We start from the raw sequence: 15,972 nt of genomic DNA, 5'->3' as shown, positions 1-15,972 counted from the left end.
AATGTTATCAAGATCCCACCATTTTGCTGTAAATGATCTGATGTCATCATTTCTTATGGCTGAGTAGTATTCCATAGTGTATATGTGCCACATCTTCTTTATCCAGTCTTCTATTGAAGGGCTTTTTGGTTGTTTCCATGTCTTGGCCACTGTGAACAGTGCTGCAATGAACATGGGGCTACATGTGTCTTTACGTATCACTGTTTCTGAGGTTTTGGGGTATATACCCAGTAGAGGGATTGCTGGGTCATAAGGTAGTTCTATTTGCAGTTTTTTGAGGAACCACCATACTTTCCTCCATAATGGTTGTACTACTTTACAGTTCCACCAACAGTGGATGAGAGTTCCCTTTTCTCCGCAGCCTCTCCAACATTTGCTATTACCCGTCTTGTTGATAATAGCTAATCTAACAGGGGTGAGGTGGTATCTCATTGTAGTTTTGATTTGCATTTCTCTAATAACTAATGAAGCTGAGCACCTTTTCATATATCTGTTGGCCATCTGTATTTCTTCCTGGGAGAAGTGTCTGTTCATGTCCTCTTCCCATTTTTTTATTGGATTGTTTGTTTGTTGTTGAGTTTTATGAGTTCTTTGTAAATTTTGGATATTAGGCCCTTATCTGAGCTGTTGTTTGAAAATATCATTTCCCATTTAGTTGGCTGTTTGTTTATTTTGATATCAGTTTGTCTTGCTGAGCAAAAACTTTTTTTTTTTTAAACTTATAGAAAGAGCTTTTTTTAATTAATTAATTTATTTTTTATTTTTATTTATTTACTCATTTTAGAGAGGAGAGGGGGAGAGAGAGAGAGAGAGGAGAGAGAGAGAGAGAGGAGAGACAGAGAGAGAGAAGGGGGGAGGAGCTGGAAGCATCAACTCCCATATGTGCCTTGACCAGGCAAGCCCAGGGTTTCAAACCGGCGACCTCAGCATTTCCAGGTCGACGCTTTATCCACTGCGCCACCACAGGTCAGGCAGCAAAAACTTTTTATTCTGATGTAGTCCCATTCATTTATCTTTGCCTTCACTTCTCTTGTCATTCATCCAAACCACTCTAATTCAATCCAATCCATGACTGGGTTGGGTTATGTTGCCTTCAAAGTCAGTGACAATTTGGTTTAAGTTATAGGTATATACAAAGAGGAATATAAAAATATAATGAAAATAAGTATAATTTCAATATATGGAGTATATTATATATAATTTGTATGACCATATAGAGTATATAAAATATGAATTAAATGCAATAAATAAATGAGATAATAATAAATAAGAGATATATATTTAACAAGAAATTTGTTTTAGTATTTCAATGATGAACTATTCATTACATTGACTCTCCCCAAGCATACTGTTTTTAAGATAACTCTCATTACTGTATTATTGTTTCTCATGAAGTTGAGCGAATAGTACTGAGGACGTTTGAACACTAGATGGCACGATTGCAAAGGTAGACTAACCGAGATTGAAAACTGTGAATGAAGGCTGCAAGGCTGCAGAGTCACTCTTCATCCACCAGCAATATTCTTGGTACCAAAGCTGCAGTGATTTTCCAAGAATAGAAATATTTGAGCTATGAATCAAGGTAAAAGATGTGGACTGGGATCATTGTATTATCCCTTCCGTAGAATGATATGTTACATTAACTTTTAAGCATTATAGTATACATATAGGCACACACTGTTAAACAGAAACAAGGGAGAAAAATGACCAAATGTATTTTCTTTGTTTCTTGATTAACATGTGTTACTAATTTTTTTGCTTAAAGAATAAAACTTAAATGTATGATTCTTTGGGGGGCTTTATTAAGCCTAAGTTATCTTATAGGAAAAAAGAGCCTTCTACATCTCCCTAGCATTCTCATTTTGGGCTTTGTCCTCTCCGACTGAATGGAAGAATACAATCACTCCTGAAGAGGCTCCAACATATTTCCCAGTTCAACTCACCTCGAGAGCTGCACAGTGCACCTTCTCCAATTGCTGTATGCTACCTACTACAATACGAAGTCTGAGCTTTCCCTAAGAAATCCGCATGGTATATCCACTCTAGAAAATAGCAACCTTCTGCATCTAACTCTCCAGCCTGACACCTCTCTTACTAAAAACCCATTACTTTGCCTAATTAATGTTTACTTAATATAATATATACAGCCAATGAGGTAAATATCAATTAAGATGACTTCTATATCAGTTTAGACTTTTAAGAGACAAAATATTTATTTAATTATGAAAAGAATAAAGTTAATTAGTTAAGACTAGCCCTAAAAGATCACAACTTTTTTTTTTTTTTTTTTACAGAGAGAGAGAGAGAGAGAGAGAGAGAGAGATAGGGACAGACAGGAATGGAGAGAGATGAGAAGCATCAATCATTAGTTTTTTTGTTGCGACACCTTAGTTGTCCATTGATTGCTTTCTCATATGTGCCCTGACTGTGGGGCTACAGCAGACCGAGTAACCCCTTGCTCAAGCCAGCAACCCTGGGTCCAAGCTGGTAAGCTTTGCTCAAACCAGATGAGCCCGCACTCAAGCTGGTGACCTCGGGGTCTTGAACCTGGGTCCTCTGCATCCCAGTCCAATGCTCTATCAACTGTGCCATCACCTGGTCAGGCCACAACTGTTATTTTATCATCTACAATTGTGTGGTAACTGCTCAAAGAACCTAGAGGGACTTTCTGTCTTTGCCTCAGAAAACTCTATCTCAGTCTTCATCTAAGTGAAGTGAAATGACTGCATTGTGGCAAAAGCACATGTTGAATTAAAACCCCTAACCTGGTTAATAATAGTAGGAACAACAGTGGTGGCACACACTTGTACACATCTCCTTCTGCATCAGGCCTTCACAGTAGTTAATTGTCTAGGTTCTGTTTAACCCTATTTGGAGTACTTGAATAATAAAGTGCACATATATGAAATTATTTTTGGCTCATTACTGAAATATAAGGGTTATTTTAAGTAACATTCTTTTGGTAGAAATTCAAAACTATTTGCTAATGTAAAATCATTATACAAATCCCAGCTCTCCTTCACTCACCTGGCGCTACCATCCGTGATAGCAAAGAAGCAGCTGTGACAGGCCAGGGAGTCTGAAGGAAGGACCTGTCAGGCCAGAGGATGCTCTGCAGCATGTCCCTTAACTGATCAACATATGGGTTTTGTTTACATCTTATATTGAGTTTGGACTTCTGAATTATGTAGTGCTTTTTATGAAAAATAAAGGGAGGTTTTCACGAGGCTTTAAACAATTGACTTAATTTTATATTTTCAGAGGCATTCTTTTGGTCATTCCAGAACTGTTCTAGAAATTATTACCTCACTAAATATTTTATGAACATTTATGGTGTACACTGACTGCCTCATGCCAGACATTAGAGAAAAAAGAGATAAACAACATAGAACTTTCTTTGTACTCCTTGATCTATATCTTTAACTCAGTGATTTTCAACCTTTTTCATCTTATGGCACACATAAACTAATTACAATAATTCTGTGACACACACAAAAATATATTTTTGCTGCTCTGACAAAAAAAAAAGGTATATATTTGATTCATTCACAAAAGATGGCTATTGTTGTTTTGACTGTTGTCATTTTTTAATTTGACAATCTAAGGGGCAAGAGGTCAGTGCCCCTGACTAAACAGTTAGGTATTGCATATTTTAAAAATTCTTGCTGCACACCGGTTGAAAATCACTGCTCTAACTGATCACCAACAACATGTTTCCTACCATTTCCTATCATTTGTTCAACTTCTTAACATTTTCTGTATGTTCTTGTGCTGAGTCCCTGCCAGATATAGGATCATAACAATATTTTCATACTTCTTGAAAATGACGTGTAATTTATACTCTATGTTCAACAGAGGCCTCGTCTTACTAATCTGAACAGGGATAAAGGAGTCTAATGGCAATCCTTCTTCACTTATTGTCTAAGCCTGTTCCTCTTTCTCTGACAGACTCACACACACAGATAAGTCCAAATGCCCCAGCACTACAAATGTAATATTACACAGGGAAAAAATCTTGAAAATTTAAATCTTCAACATTAGAAATGGAAATTTTTTACTCTGGAAACTATGCATAGAACATAATATACTCTGTTGATTTAACTGAATAGCATGAATTACCAATACACCCACCAAAGTTATTAAAGATATTGTGAGCTTATGTGCAACACAATGGAAACTAATGCTCCTTTGGACCTAAAAAAAAAATGTCATATCCATAGAACTTCATAGAGAACATAAGCGAGACTGAAAACATTCAGCAGCACTACCAAAATGAAGACTGCCATCAAATAGTCTTAAAGCAGCAACCTGCTCTATCTACTAAGTTCAGCGAGACATAAAGCAAATCTGAAGGTAATAAAGAGTTCCAAACTAAACTAAATGTCTACAAGGAATGCCTGCTTCTGTTCAAAATTATTTTCTTTTATATCTGTCAAAACTGGTATGCTTTTTGGCAGTGAAACTTGAATAGAATTAAGCTGTCATGGTTTATTGTACAGTTACATAAGTGTTACCACTGAATTATATACAACACCAAAAGACAGTTTTACCTCCACACAAAATGTCCTGGACTACATTGAATTAGTGATGTTCCAAACAAGTCTTCTGGTTTAAAAGTAATAGTGGCAGTAGAGAACTGCATGATGACTCCTGCAATTGACTGCATTGTCCTCCACCAAATTCATATGTTGATGCCCCAGCCTTTGATGTGATGCTTTTTGGAGATGGAGTCTTTGGGAGGTAGAGTTAGATAAGGTCATGAGGGTAGGCCCATATAAAAAGAGACACTAGAGAGCTTGTTCACCACCCTCTTTCCCCACACATATGCAACAAGGAAAGGCTAGCTGAACATACTGGTGGGAAGGTGGCCATCTACAAGCCAAGAACAAAGCCATGACTCAATCATATTGGCACTCTAATCTTAGTCCATTGTAAAAACTGTGAGAGGTCCTGGCTGGTTGGCTCAGTGGTAGAGCATTGGCCCCGTGTCTGGAAGTCCCAGGTTTGATTCCAAGCCAGGGCACACAGGAGAAGCGCTCATCTGCTTCTCCACCCTTCCCCCTCTCCTTTCGCTCTATCTCTCTCTTCCCCTCCTGCAGCCAAGGTTCCATTGGAGCAAAGTTGGCCCAGGTGCTGAGGATGGCTCCATAGCCTCTGCGGCAGGTGCTAGAATGGCTCCAGTTGCAATGGAACAACATCCCAGATGGGCAGAACATTGCCCCCTGGTGGGTATGCTGGGTGGATCCTGGTCCAGCGCATGTGGGAGTCTGTCTAACTGCCTCCCTGCTCCTAATTTTGGGAAAAAAAAACTGTGAGAAAATAAATTTTTGTTGGTTACCCTCCCAGATTGTAGTATTTTGTTATGGCAGCCCTGAGCTGACTAATACAACCTCAAGTCCACATGTGATGATTTTTACCTTTAAAACCATTAACGGTTCTGTTAGAGTATTAGGTAATGAAATGTTAGCAGAAAGGCAGAAACATGCTTTCAGATACTGTGAATTTATAGAAATATTGTCAAACAGACCAATGAAATACAGAAGAAATTGATTCAAAACCTTGGTTGTACATGAAAAATTCTCAAAATACTAGTGATTGTGTTCTATATATTCTTATGTATAATTGTGCCTGGTCATTGAGATTTCTATAAAGCTCTTCAAGTGCCTTTTATGTGCTGGCAAGGTTGAAAAGCACAAACATAGAAAATGTATATATTTGGGGTGAAAAACTTCCAACAAACAGAGGCAGTTCTAATATATAATGGTAACAAATTTAAATATGGCCACTCTTCCATCCATTGGAGCCAACTAGTTACATATTTGTCTCTCTAAGGTTTTCTGATGGGATAGTGGTGGGAAGAATGCTGTTCATGCTTATACCTAACAGTCACATTGACCTTTTCTCCCCTACTTGTAGAATTTCTTATGTTTAGTGATGTATGTGTGTATAGACTTCTCTCCTACAATGCTAGCTAATTATGTAAATATAATCTACCATACCATACACATGAGCATACACACATATTTGAGTATAAGATACTCAAAGTAACAAAATATTCTGCTGTGTATCTGTAGGAAGAGAATCCTTTGAGCATCTGAGTTCTGTGATTCCAAATAACAGACCCCTTAAACAGAAAGTAGCTATATTCCCAAACTGAACAAACCCACAAGTTCAACTATTACTTTTCTGCAACGACCACAAAGCATACCTCTCTACACTAGACCTTTCCATTGAAGCCTTAGAAGTTCCATACACTTTGAACACTATCAAAACAAAGCTGGAAAAAAATCCTTGCAATAAAATTATTCCTCCTTTACCATATTCTCCACCATGAATGACATCAGCATTCACACAAACAAGCAAGAAACCTAGAATTCAACCTAAATGTTGCTGTTCTGAGACCCTAAATCTATCAGTGATTACTGATTCTCATACTGAACTGCACACTGGAATTACTTAAAAAGTTAAAAAAAATACTCGTGCCTGGATCCTATATTTTCTAATGTAATATCTTCTGAATTCATTCCCTCTTCAGCATCTCATTGATACTACTTGAGTTCAAATTTGTATCACCCACTTCCATTAATATAACAGCATATTAGCACATGTCTATGCCATAAGCCTGCCTTCCCACCCCTACCCCACTGACCATGTCCACAGGTGATTATCATCTGTAACAAATAAATATAAATAACAAGTAAAATGTCATGTTATATAGCTTTTGGATACCATATTTATATTTAAAGGGAAAATGTTTAAATGTATATATATATAAATTGCACAGAAATGCATATACTTATTTTATAGACTAGTCATTATAGTTGTTATCACTTAGTTTGGGTTAATATTTTGGACAACATTGATTCAGTTTATATATAGTCATTCTCTAATTTATCTTCATGTATTAAAATTTAAGACCAAAAATAAAAATAAAATCTGACTTTTTCATTATAATATCAAGGTGTTTTCATCAGAGAGAAAAGGCTAATGGCATTGAGACACTTATAAGGCTTGATTTAAAATATTCAGGGAATTTTCTTTAAAACAATATTACATTAATATAACTCTATTTAAATAAACAGACTACCGTGTACATGCGTATGCATACAACTCCAACAATAACAAAGTAATTGAAATCTTAAGTGCTGTCTCTTATCAAATTTATCAGCATGGTTACTAAAATGAGTTAATATGTCCTTCTAAGTCTAGTGATTTTGGACCCAAAGTTCAATGTCATATCCAAATTTAACTTAGAAGTAACATTAAAATGTCCATAATACATTCTTGTATTATAAATGACATTAATGTTTTCTAAAATCTTAAGAGCCAAGTTATAAAAAAAGAAAAAACTCCACAGAGTCTTCCCATAGAAGTTAATTCTGAAGTCAATGAAGCCACATAGATTTTCCTATTAAACGAAGATCCTATTCATATCAATAATGTATATAATTACTTAGAATAAGTATTACGTGGTAGAGATTACAGATAGCTTATTTGCCAGAGATTTTACTATATGTGTATGTGTGCATCCACATACTGTATATACACATACTACAAACACATACTGCATATACATTTTTTTGTTCTTTGTAGAATTAAAAACCATATTCAATAAGTCTATGGTATGAAGAAAATTAATCCAGGATCTCCTTGATTGTCCCTGTAGGTTAGATTTGTTCTCTCCTCAATGACAGCAAGTTTTCACTGCATTTATTTATAATTGTTTTAGGGGAAATATCAAGTTTTTGAGATTCCACAGAGTATTATATTGATAGTTGCCAATGAACAAAGTCAGTTTGCTCAGGATTTTAAATAAACATGGGCATTCTGAATCTAGGATGGCAATAACAATGGAGTCATATATACACTTGGATAATTTCTCTAGCTGTCCTATGGAATACAGTTTCTTAAATTCAAAAAGTGTAATATGTATGCCAAGAAATGCAAGCATGATTAAAATGATTGGGAGGTTACTGTTAAATCAGATGGCCTATTTTCAGGTGGATATAAATAGACTACTCACAGTAAGAGATATGAGAGAACTCATTTACATAGAATTTCTAATCATACTTAACAAATAGCACTTACTAGTCAATGAATTATATGTCTATAGTTTGAAAGAGGTGGGCTGAGATTTTTCTTGCTCACCTCATATTTCTACCAGAAATGGCTCAGAAATAAAGATAACTATACAAAATCACATACTCAGTACACTATGATTATACAATTTCCTAATTTGATTCTATAAATGATGAGCTTTTATTTCATGCTTAAAAGTGATATGCTGTCTTTCTTAAAATATGACTCTTGGTAATACAGATTCCTAGAGTTTTCTTTCACAGAGAGTTTATATGACTACTAATTTTCATGTCTTTACATTAGTAAACATACATGCCTGAGATTTTACTGCATAACGTTTCCTTGCTTCAATTGTACCTAAGACTTGAAGTGGTATGGGCTGTAATTTCAGTTTTATAAGATCTTTAAAATCTTGGCAAATAGTTAATGAGCCTGGTTTAGCTAAAACAGAGAAGCTACAGCTGTATTTAGTTACTTTGTGATTCTATGTTGTCTATCAACATGTTTTTCCCTTCACTTAATTCTGCAGATGGAGCTTCAGGAGAGACAAAGGAAATGTAACTATCAAAATACAATAGGCAACTTACTTTTTTCTGCAGATTTCAGATTATGCAACCCAAAATATTCTAGGACAACATTACTGATGTTCTGACACTGAGAAGGTATATTATGCTAAAAATATTTTTTATGTTTCCCTAACAATATTTGAAGCCTATATATATTATTTAATAGTTCTATTTTAAAATTTAAAAAAAGAAAAAATCTCAAATAATTTTTCTAGCTAACAAAGATTAATTAGCAACCAAAGTTTCTTTAATATATTATATATATTTTATGAATTAAATATATATATTTTATGAATTAAATATATATTTTATGAATGAAGTACATATTTTTATGAATGATATATATATTAATGAAATACACATGCACACACACACATACATTATATATATATTATATATTAAGACTATGTTTCTAACAATGGTTTTATTACATGTTGTCCATTTCCTCCTGTTACAAGTTTGAAAAAGTTTGATTATTTGATTCTGGGACTAACAATAAAAGATATAACATTCTTTTACAGAAAACTTATTTTCTTCCAATAAAATGAGTAAGGTGGAAAATAAACCTTTGTGCCTTATTAATGAGATGAGTAAATAGAGGCCCATTTCTACGTTGTTGAATCTTTAACTCATAGTATTAAATGAAACTTAAAAGGATTTTATGATATCTCTAGGTGAGTCTACAAATCAACACCAAAACCATTGGATTTCACAGAAAACTTGTTCCTTCCCTGAACATTCCCAAAAGTCTTTTATTAAAACACAAAAGCATTCCCAACATATGGACTAAAAGATACCATTTCACTGTACTAATATGTGTATATATGAATGTGTGTGTATGAATGTACAGTATATTTGTAATATATATACACACAGTTGAAGAACACCAGGTTTAAATAGCAAAGGTCCACCTTATGTGACTTTTTTCGATAAATACTGTCATCTCTTTGTATCCATGGATTCAACCAACCACATGTGAAAACAAGTTTGTTGCTCTCCCTGCCTTGGTTTACCAACTATAGCTTAACAACCGCGATGGAAAATACCATTTTTGATGTGTGGTTTTTTGAATTGGCAGATGTGAAGGACACACTGTATTTAAGTTTTTGAGGAGTCAAAAGTTATATGCAGATTGTTGACTGCAGAAGGGTTAATATCTCTAATCTCCATGCTGCTCAAGGGACAAGTGCACTGGGGGAGGGGATAAAAAGCTGTAAAGAACTGAATTATATATTTATTGTGAATAGCATACTAAAATGTCAGGCCCTTTGTTGGAAAAGATACTTTGCTATGACATATACTTGATATATATTATGTTAGTGCTGTTTTCTGCCTGAACTATTTTGAAAAGATGTCAGTGTAAGCAGAAAGAAAGGTGAACAAATTTGTATTAAGAAGCAAGAGTTTTTGTTTGGTTTGGTTGTTAATGTTTTGTTATAAATCAAAACTTAGCTCACTTTGGAAATATAATGCATCACATTTGTGAGAGCATTTCTGGAGTATAAAACAAACAAAGGTAGTGGTCCTAAATCAGAGCTGCAGCTTTTATGAAATGATAAATCCATTTATAAGATTATTACTCTATACATTGACACAGGAAGGCATTTTGCTTTAGCAGACAAAATGATGACATTCTAATATAACTTTAGAAGTTGTTCTGAAACATGGCAATTTTCAAGTTTCGTAATTTTCTGATCTATAAAAATAAGCACATGAGTTGTTTACTTATTGAGCTATCAGAAATATGGCCACTCTTTCATTCAACAAGCATATTGAAAATATATACTTCTGTATCCATTTATTCAATAAAGATCTATTGAGTGCCTACAATATGCCAGACATTGTTCAAGGTATTGATCAAATTCTCTATTCTTTTTTAGTTCACATGTTCATTATATGTATAGAGTTTTACTATGAACATAGTATTTTACATTGCTACAGTGATATCCTCATGGGCATATATATGCATGCTCCCACAATATCACAAATGTCTATCTCAATCTTACATCAATATTTCCAGATATTACTATTGATTCTTTAGTGATTTTTAACATTTCCTTATAATAAACTACCAAGATAGTCAGAAAAATTAAACATTTTTAAACTATATGCCTTCTAAAGGGCATATATGAATGGCTCATAAACACATAAAAATATACAAAAATATACACTAATGTATACATTAGTGAAATGCAAATTAAAACACTCACTTAGAATGGCTAGAATAAAAACCAGAGCACATACATTGCAGGAGAAATATGGTGCAGACACTTTGAAAAACAGTTTGGTAGTTCTTCAAATGTTAAACATAGGTATTATCCAGGAATTCTACTTATAGCTATATACCCAAGAGGAATGAAAACACATGACCATATTAACACTTGTATCTTCATGTCCATATCAGCATTATTCATAAAATCCCCCAAACAAAAGCAACTTTAATGTCTACCAACTGATGAATGCAACAAAGTGTAGTATATCTATGAAATATTTTATTCACATTATACCCGTTTACTTCTGGTGTTTTTATTTCATTTTGTTTTATTTTTAAGTGAATGAATACAATAACCCTGTGAGATTAGACATTATTATTTCCACTTACATATGAGGAAATGAGGAGTTTGAGATGTTAAGTAATGGGTCCCAGGTTGTTAACATGGGTAGTAAATTTGTAGGCAGGGATAAAGTCCCACATCCGCCTGTCATCAAAGCCTTCTCTCAAAGGAAATTTATTTCTATTCTGCTTCTTTGTGAATAAGTACACAAATGCCAACTGACAGATATGCCAAACACTGTGATACTTCTTGGCTAATTGGCTATTTTTATTCATAACTCAATCAGGTTTAAGTGGAAGTGAACTCAGATTTATTCCAAGATGAAGTGCAACTCACACGTTCAGCTTCAGATGTGCAGGCTTTTAGATACATCACCAAGAGAGTAAAGCACAATGAAACATAACAAATTTCTAGATAACAACCTGTTTTACATAAAATATTTAATAAATGCTCATTCATCTGAGTAGTATCCTCATATGAGATATTTTCCCTTAAAGCGCATTAATTTTTCAGAGCTTGGTATGTTTACAAGGAGGCTTCATGGAACCCTTGAGAATTCTATCCATTGTTCAAATTAGACAAGTCAAGCATTTGGAGAAGTGGGCCGGTCAGAGCTAGTGAGGAGTGAACTGACTGCATGTCCAAAAGTGTGGACTATTCCAAGTAAGGTGCCACACAGGTAGGACAATAAGTGATATCAAATCACAGAGTAGAAACATTAGGTTTTTTTCCATTACCTTTTGCTTCTCTTGTATATATCAAATAGGAAGAATCAGTTGGGAACAAGAGAGGTCTCAAAGTGGCACTAGCATTTGTTAATCTCTATTTTCTTCAAATAAATGGAGGGCCTTGGAGTCAGAGTCGAAGGAAAGTGGCTATATTCAGCTAGCATTTAATAACATGCTTTGTAGTCATTAAATTTATGCTATACTGACCTTGCATTTAATTTTTTTTTTCCTTTGAGAGAGAGAGAGAAGCATCAGCTTGTTCCACTTAGTTGTTCTATTTAGTTGTGCATTCATTGATTGCTTCAAATAGGTGCCCTGACCCAGGATCAAACACATAAGTTTAGTGTCTCTGGATGATGTTTTATCCACTGAGCCACCTGACCAGGGCCTCAAGTCTTTATCCACATGCCTTCAGGCTACCACTTACTTTCTTCACCCACTTACACCAAGCCTTATGCTTAGATCTTTCATTCACACTATGATACAAAGATTCTCTAGCTGTACAGTTTGCCGCTAAACACCCAGTGTTTGAGTTTTCATGTGGATTAAATCATAAAAGGGTAGAAAAACAGTATTCAAGTTGTTCAGGTCTATTTCAGCAGATAGCAAAGTACATAATACCCCCAGAAAATAATTTATCTTTCACAGTAACAAAAGACCTGCTTAGCCTAGTCAGAACAAATATATTGCTTCTAGTAAATGCCATGAGGTTGATGGTTGTTTTTTTTTTCATTTCGTATACGAGAAAAATGAGGTGCATCACTTCAAATGAACAATTTCCCTTTACCCAACATTCTTGTAGTCTATAATCTGACTAGTCTCCTCTAAATTATAGTTTGAAGACCACACATAAAAATCACCTGAAGATTTGTTTACAATGCATATTTCTAGGCATCCTTTAATCTTTATATCAGAATGATAGCCAATGTTGTCTAAGCATTTTTTTGTGTGTGACAGAGACAGAGAGAAGGACAGACAGGGACAGATAGATAGGAAGGGAGAGATGTGAGAAGCATCAACTCTTTGTTGTGGCACCTTAGTTGTTCATTGATTACTTTCTCATCTGTGCCTTGACCAGGGGGCTACAGAAGAGTGAGTAACCCCTTTCTCAAGCCAGCAACCTTTGGCTCAAGCTAGGGAGCCTTGTTCAAACAAGATGAGCCCACACTCAAGCCAGCAACCTTGGTGTTTCGAACTTGGATCCTCTGCATCCCAGTCCAATGCTCTATCCACTGTGCCACTGCCTGGTCAGAATGTTTAAGCATTTGAATCTTGAGATATCTCTGTAGGTCATCCTTATGTAAACTAATGCTTGAGAATCTCTCCTATGTCTGTAGCACTCCTCATTTTTAAATTCACTTTTTATAACTTAGGTCAGTAATGCTCAGAGCCATATTGCTGCCCAGAGAGTAAAACCGATATGTGTCTGGCTTTTCTGACTTCTAAGTTTTCAGGTTTTGGGTTGTTTTCATTTTATCTCTGTTGACTTAGTTTGTTCAATGGTTCTATCTAATTCAGTCACCAAAACAAATAAAACATAAACAAAAGGAGGAACAGGGGCAGAATGCACTGGGTGCATGGGAGAGCAGCTGGAGCACCTAGGACAGCAGCTGTTTACAGGATTAATGGACAGAATGTGTACAATCACTGGCTTCCTACCGCCTTCTGCCCTTGCTGTTGAACACTGTGTTGTAAGTGCATAGTTATTTTGTTGCTGAGCAATTAATGCTATGAGGGTGACAGCCACATGGCCACTCTTGACTCTACCTTCCCAGCTCTTCCACCAGGAATCCCCTTTAACAGCTGATGCCATGTGGAGAGCTTTGGAAACGAGGTAACACTTGGCTTCTAATCTGATTTTTACACAATCTATTTTTCATTGTGTCCTCTCAAAGTAGGAAAGCTTAACATAAAATGTTGAGTTTTAATTTGTTTTTATTCCTAAATAGAAAAAAATAAAGGAAAGAATGGTAAAGAACCATAACTGTTGTTTTGTACAGTAGACATAAAAATGAAAAAATACAAATTTTTTCAGGTCAGTGAGAATGTCCTTTCTCACAAACTTCCATTTTGGTCAAGAAAACTGTGTGAATATGACATAGAACTGTAAAACACAATAAGTCACACACACATAAAAGTCTTAAACTTGAACCTCAGAACTGGAAAAATAACATTTGATATAATTTAAGAATAGTGGAAAGTGCATGGTTTAATAAAAGCTGGCACATATACTTGCAAATTCTCTAAATTCCAATAGTGTATCTTCCAAATTTCTTTCTCTACCATCTTTTTTTTCTTCTACAGGACAAAATGTCTCTTCCCATTGAAATATGAAATATTATCCTCCTAATGGGTCTATAGCTTCAAAACCCCAGACTGGTCTATGAACACAGATGTTTATCAGCATATGTCTGATGTGACAGACGAGAAATTTAACACACTGATAGCCTGACATGATAAATTATTATGTAGCCTTAACTACTTAGTAATGTGAGTTGTTCATGACATATGTTAAGAAGAAAAAACAAGATGTAAAAATTGTGTAATTCTAATATGTATGTGTGTGTGTGTATAAATCTATACTTTGAGATATCAATATATCTGTCTCTATGTATCTATTTATGTTATACATAGCAAGAGTTTTCTGGAATGTGTAATTTTGAAATATTCATATTTCTTTTATGTATTTTTTATATTCTAAATTATATATAAAATATAATTTTAATATTTTAAATAATATTTAATTAAATATAATTTTAATATTTAATTAAAACTTAATAATACTTTATATATTATTGTTTAAAATGTGATTTTAAAAGTTCACTTTAAAAATCAAATTTTAGGCCTTAATTAATAACAGTAGGCCTCAGTCTTAAACCTAGAGGTTATTGTTGCAGAATTACTGTGAGAATTGTTTTTCAGATTTTAATAAATATAAAGATAACTTCTGTTGACTCTTTAGTGAGATATAAACATTACTAGAATAAAGAAAAATATTTATTCTTGCTCTTTAATGTATTTCACAATTTGAAACATCTATACTTTGCTTTAAAACTTGATATCTATTCAAAACATTATGCACGGTCTGTATTTATTTATTTATTTTTTTTACTTTTTATTTTTATTTTTTTGTATTTTTCTGAAGCTGGAAACGGGGAGAGACAGTCAGACAGACTCCCGAATGCGCCCGACCGGGATCCACCTGGCACGCCCACCAGGGGCGACGCTCTGCCCACCAGGGGGCGATGCTCTGCCCCTCCGGGGCGTCCCTCTGCCGCAACCAGAGCCACTCTAGCGCCTGGGGCAGAGGCCAAGGAGCCATCCCTAGCGCCCGGGCCATCTTTGCTCCAATGGAGCCTTGGCTGCGGAGGGGAAGAGAGAGACAGAGAGGAAGGAGGGGGGAGGTGGAGAAGCAAAAGGGCGCTTCTCCTATGTGCCCTGGCCGGGAATTGAACCCGGGTCCCCCACACGCCAGGTCGACGCTCTACCGCTGAGCCAACGGTCTGTATTTTTAACTTGTATTTTTTTTAAAAGATTGTTCTGATCTGGAGCATGCATTAGATTAACTTGAACTAGCAAGTGTTCCCAGGCAGCTTGTCTTTACATCTCAAACATCCCAAAATGAAATCTTGAGCTAGGACTTGGTCATGTAAAATTCGAAACTCAGCCAGATAACTAAAGTGAAATACTCTACTTGGACACATTATTGAAAATAATCTCATCCTCCTTGGGAAATTATAGATTATTTATTTCCCTAACAATGTAGTTTATAATTACATTTTTCCACAATTTTGTTACTTTCTTCTTTTTATTTCACTGTTAATGGATCTGGGAATCCTTTTTATTTAATCAGCAGAATCTAGTAAATGGCATATCTGCCTCCCTAAGACAGAGGGTCTCAAACTTGACAATTCATTCATCAAAACAAAGATATTCAGATTGTCAGAGTATAATATTGTGATATGATAATGTGTATATATATTTTGATTTTCATTCCTGGCTCCTAAAACTCTTATAACACCCTAACTGATAAGAATAAAAGTA

At 35.0% G+C, this 15,972-nt stretch overlaps 1 protein-coding gene across 6 annotated transcripts in view; it reads right to left on the bottom strand.

The window, feature by feature from the left end:
* Positions 1-15,972, bottom strand: part of ARHGAP24 (Rho GTPase activating protein 24) — an 865,538-nt gene that overhangs the window by 36,832 nt on the left and 812,734 nt on the right. The gene's annotated exons all lie outside the window — the stretch shown is intronic.

Source organism: Saccopteryx leptura, chromosome 5 (assembly GCF_036850995.1).
Source record: "Saccopteryx leptura isolate mSacLep1 chromosome 5, mSacLep1_pri_phased_curated, whole genome shotgun sequence".
Classification (NCBI taxonomy): Eukaryota; Metazoa; Chordata; class Mammalia; order Chiroptera; family Emballonuridae; genus Saccopteryx; species Saccopteryx leptura.
This window is presented reverse-complemented; position numbering and strand designations above follow the sequence as displayed.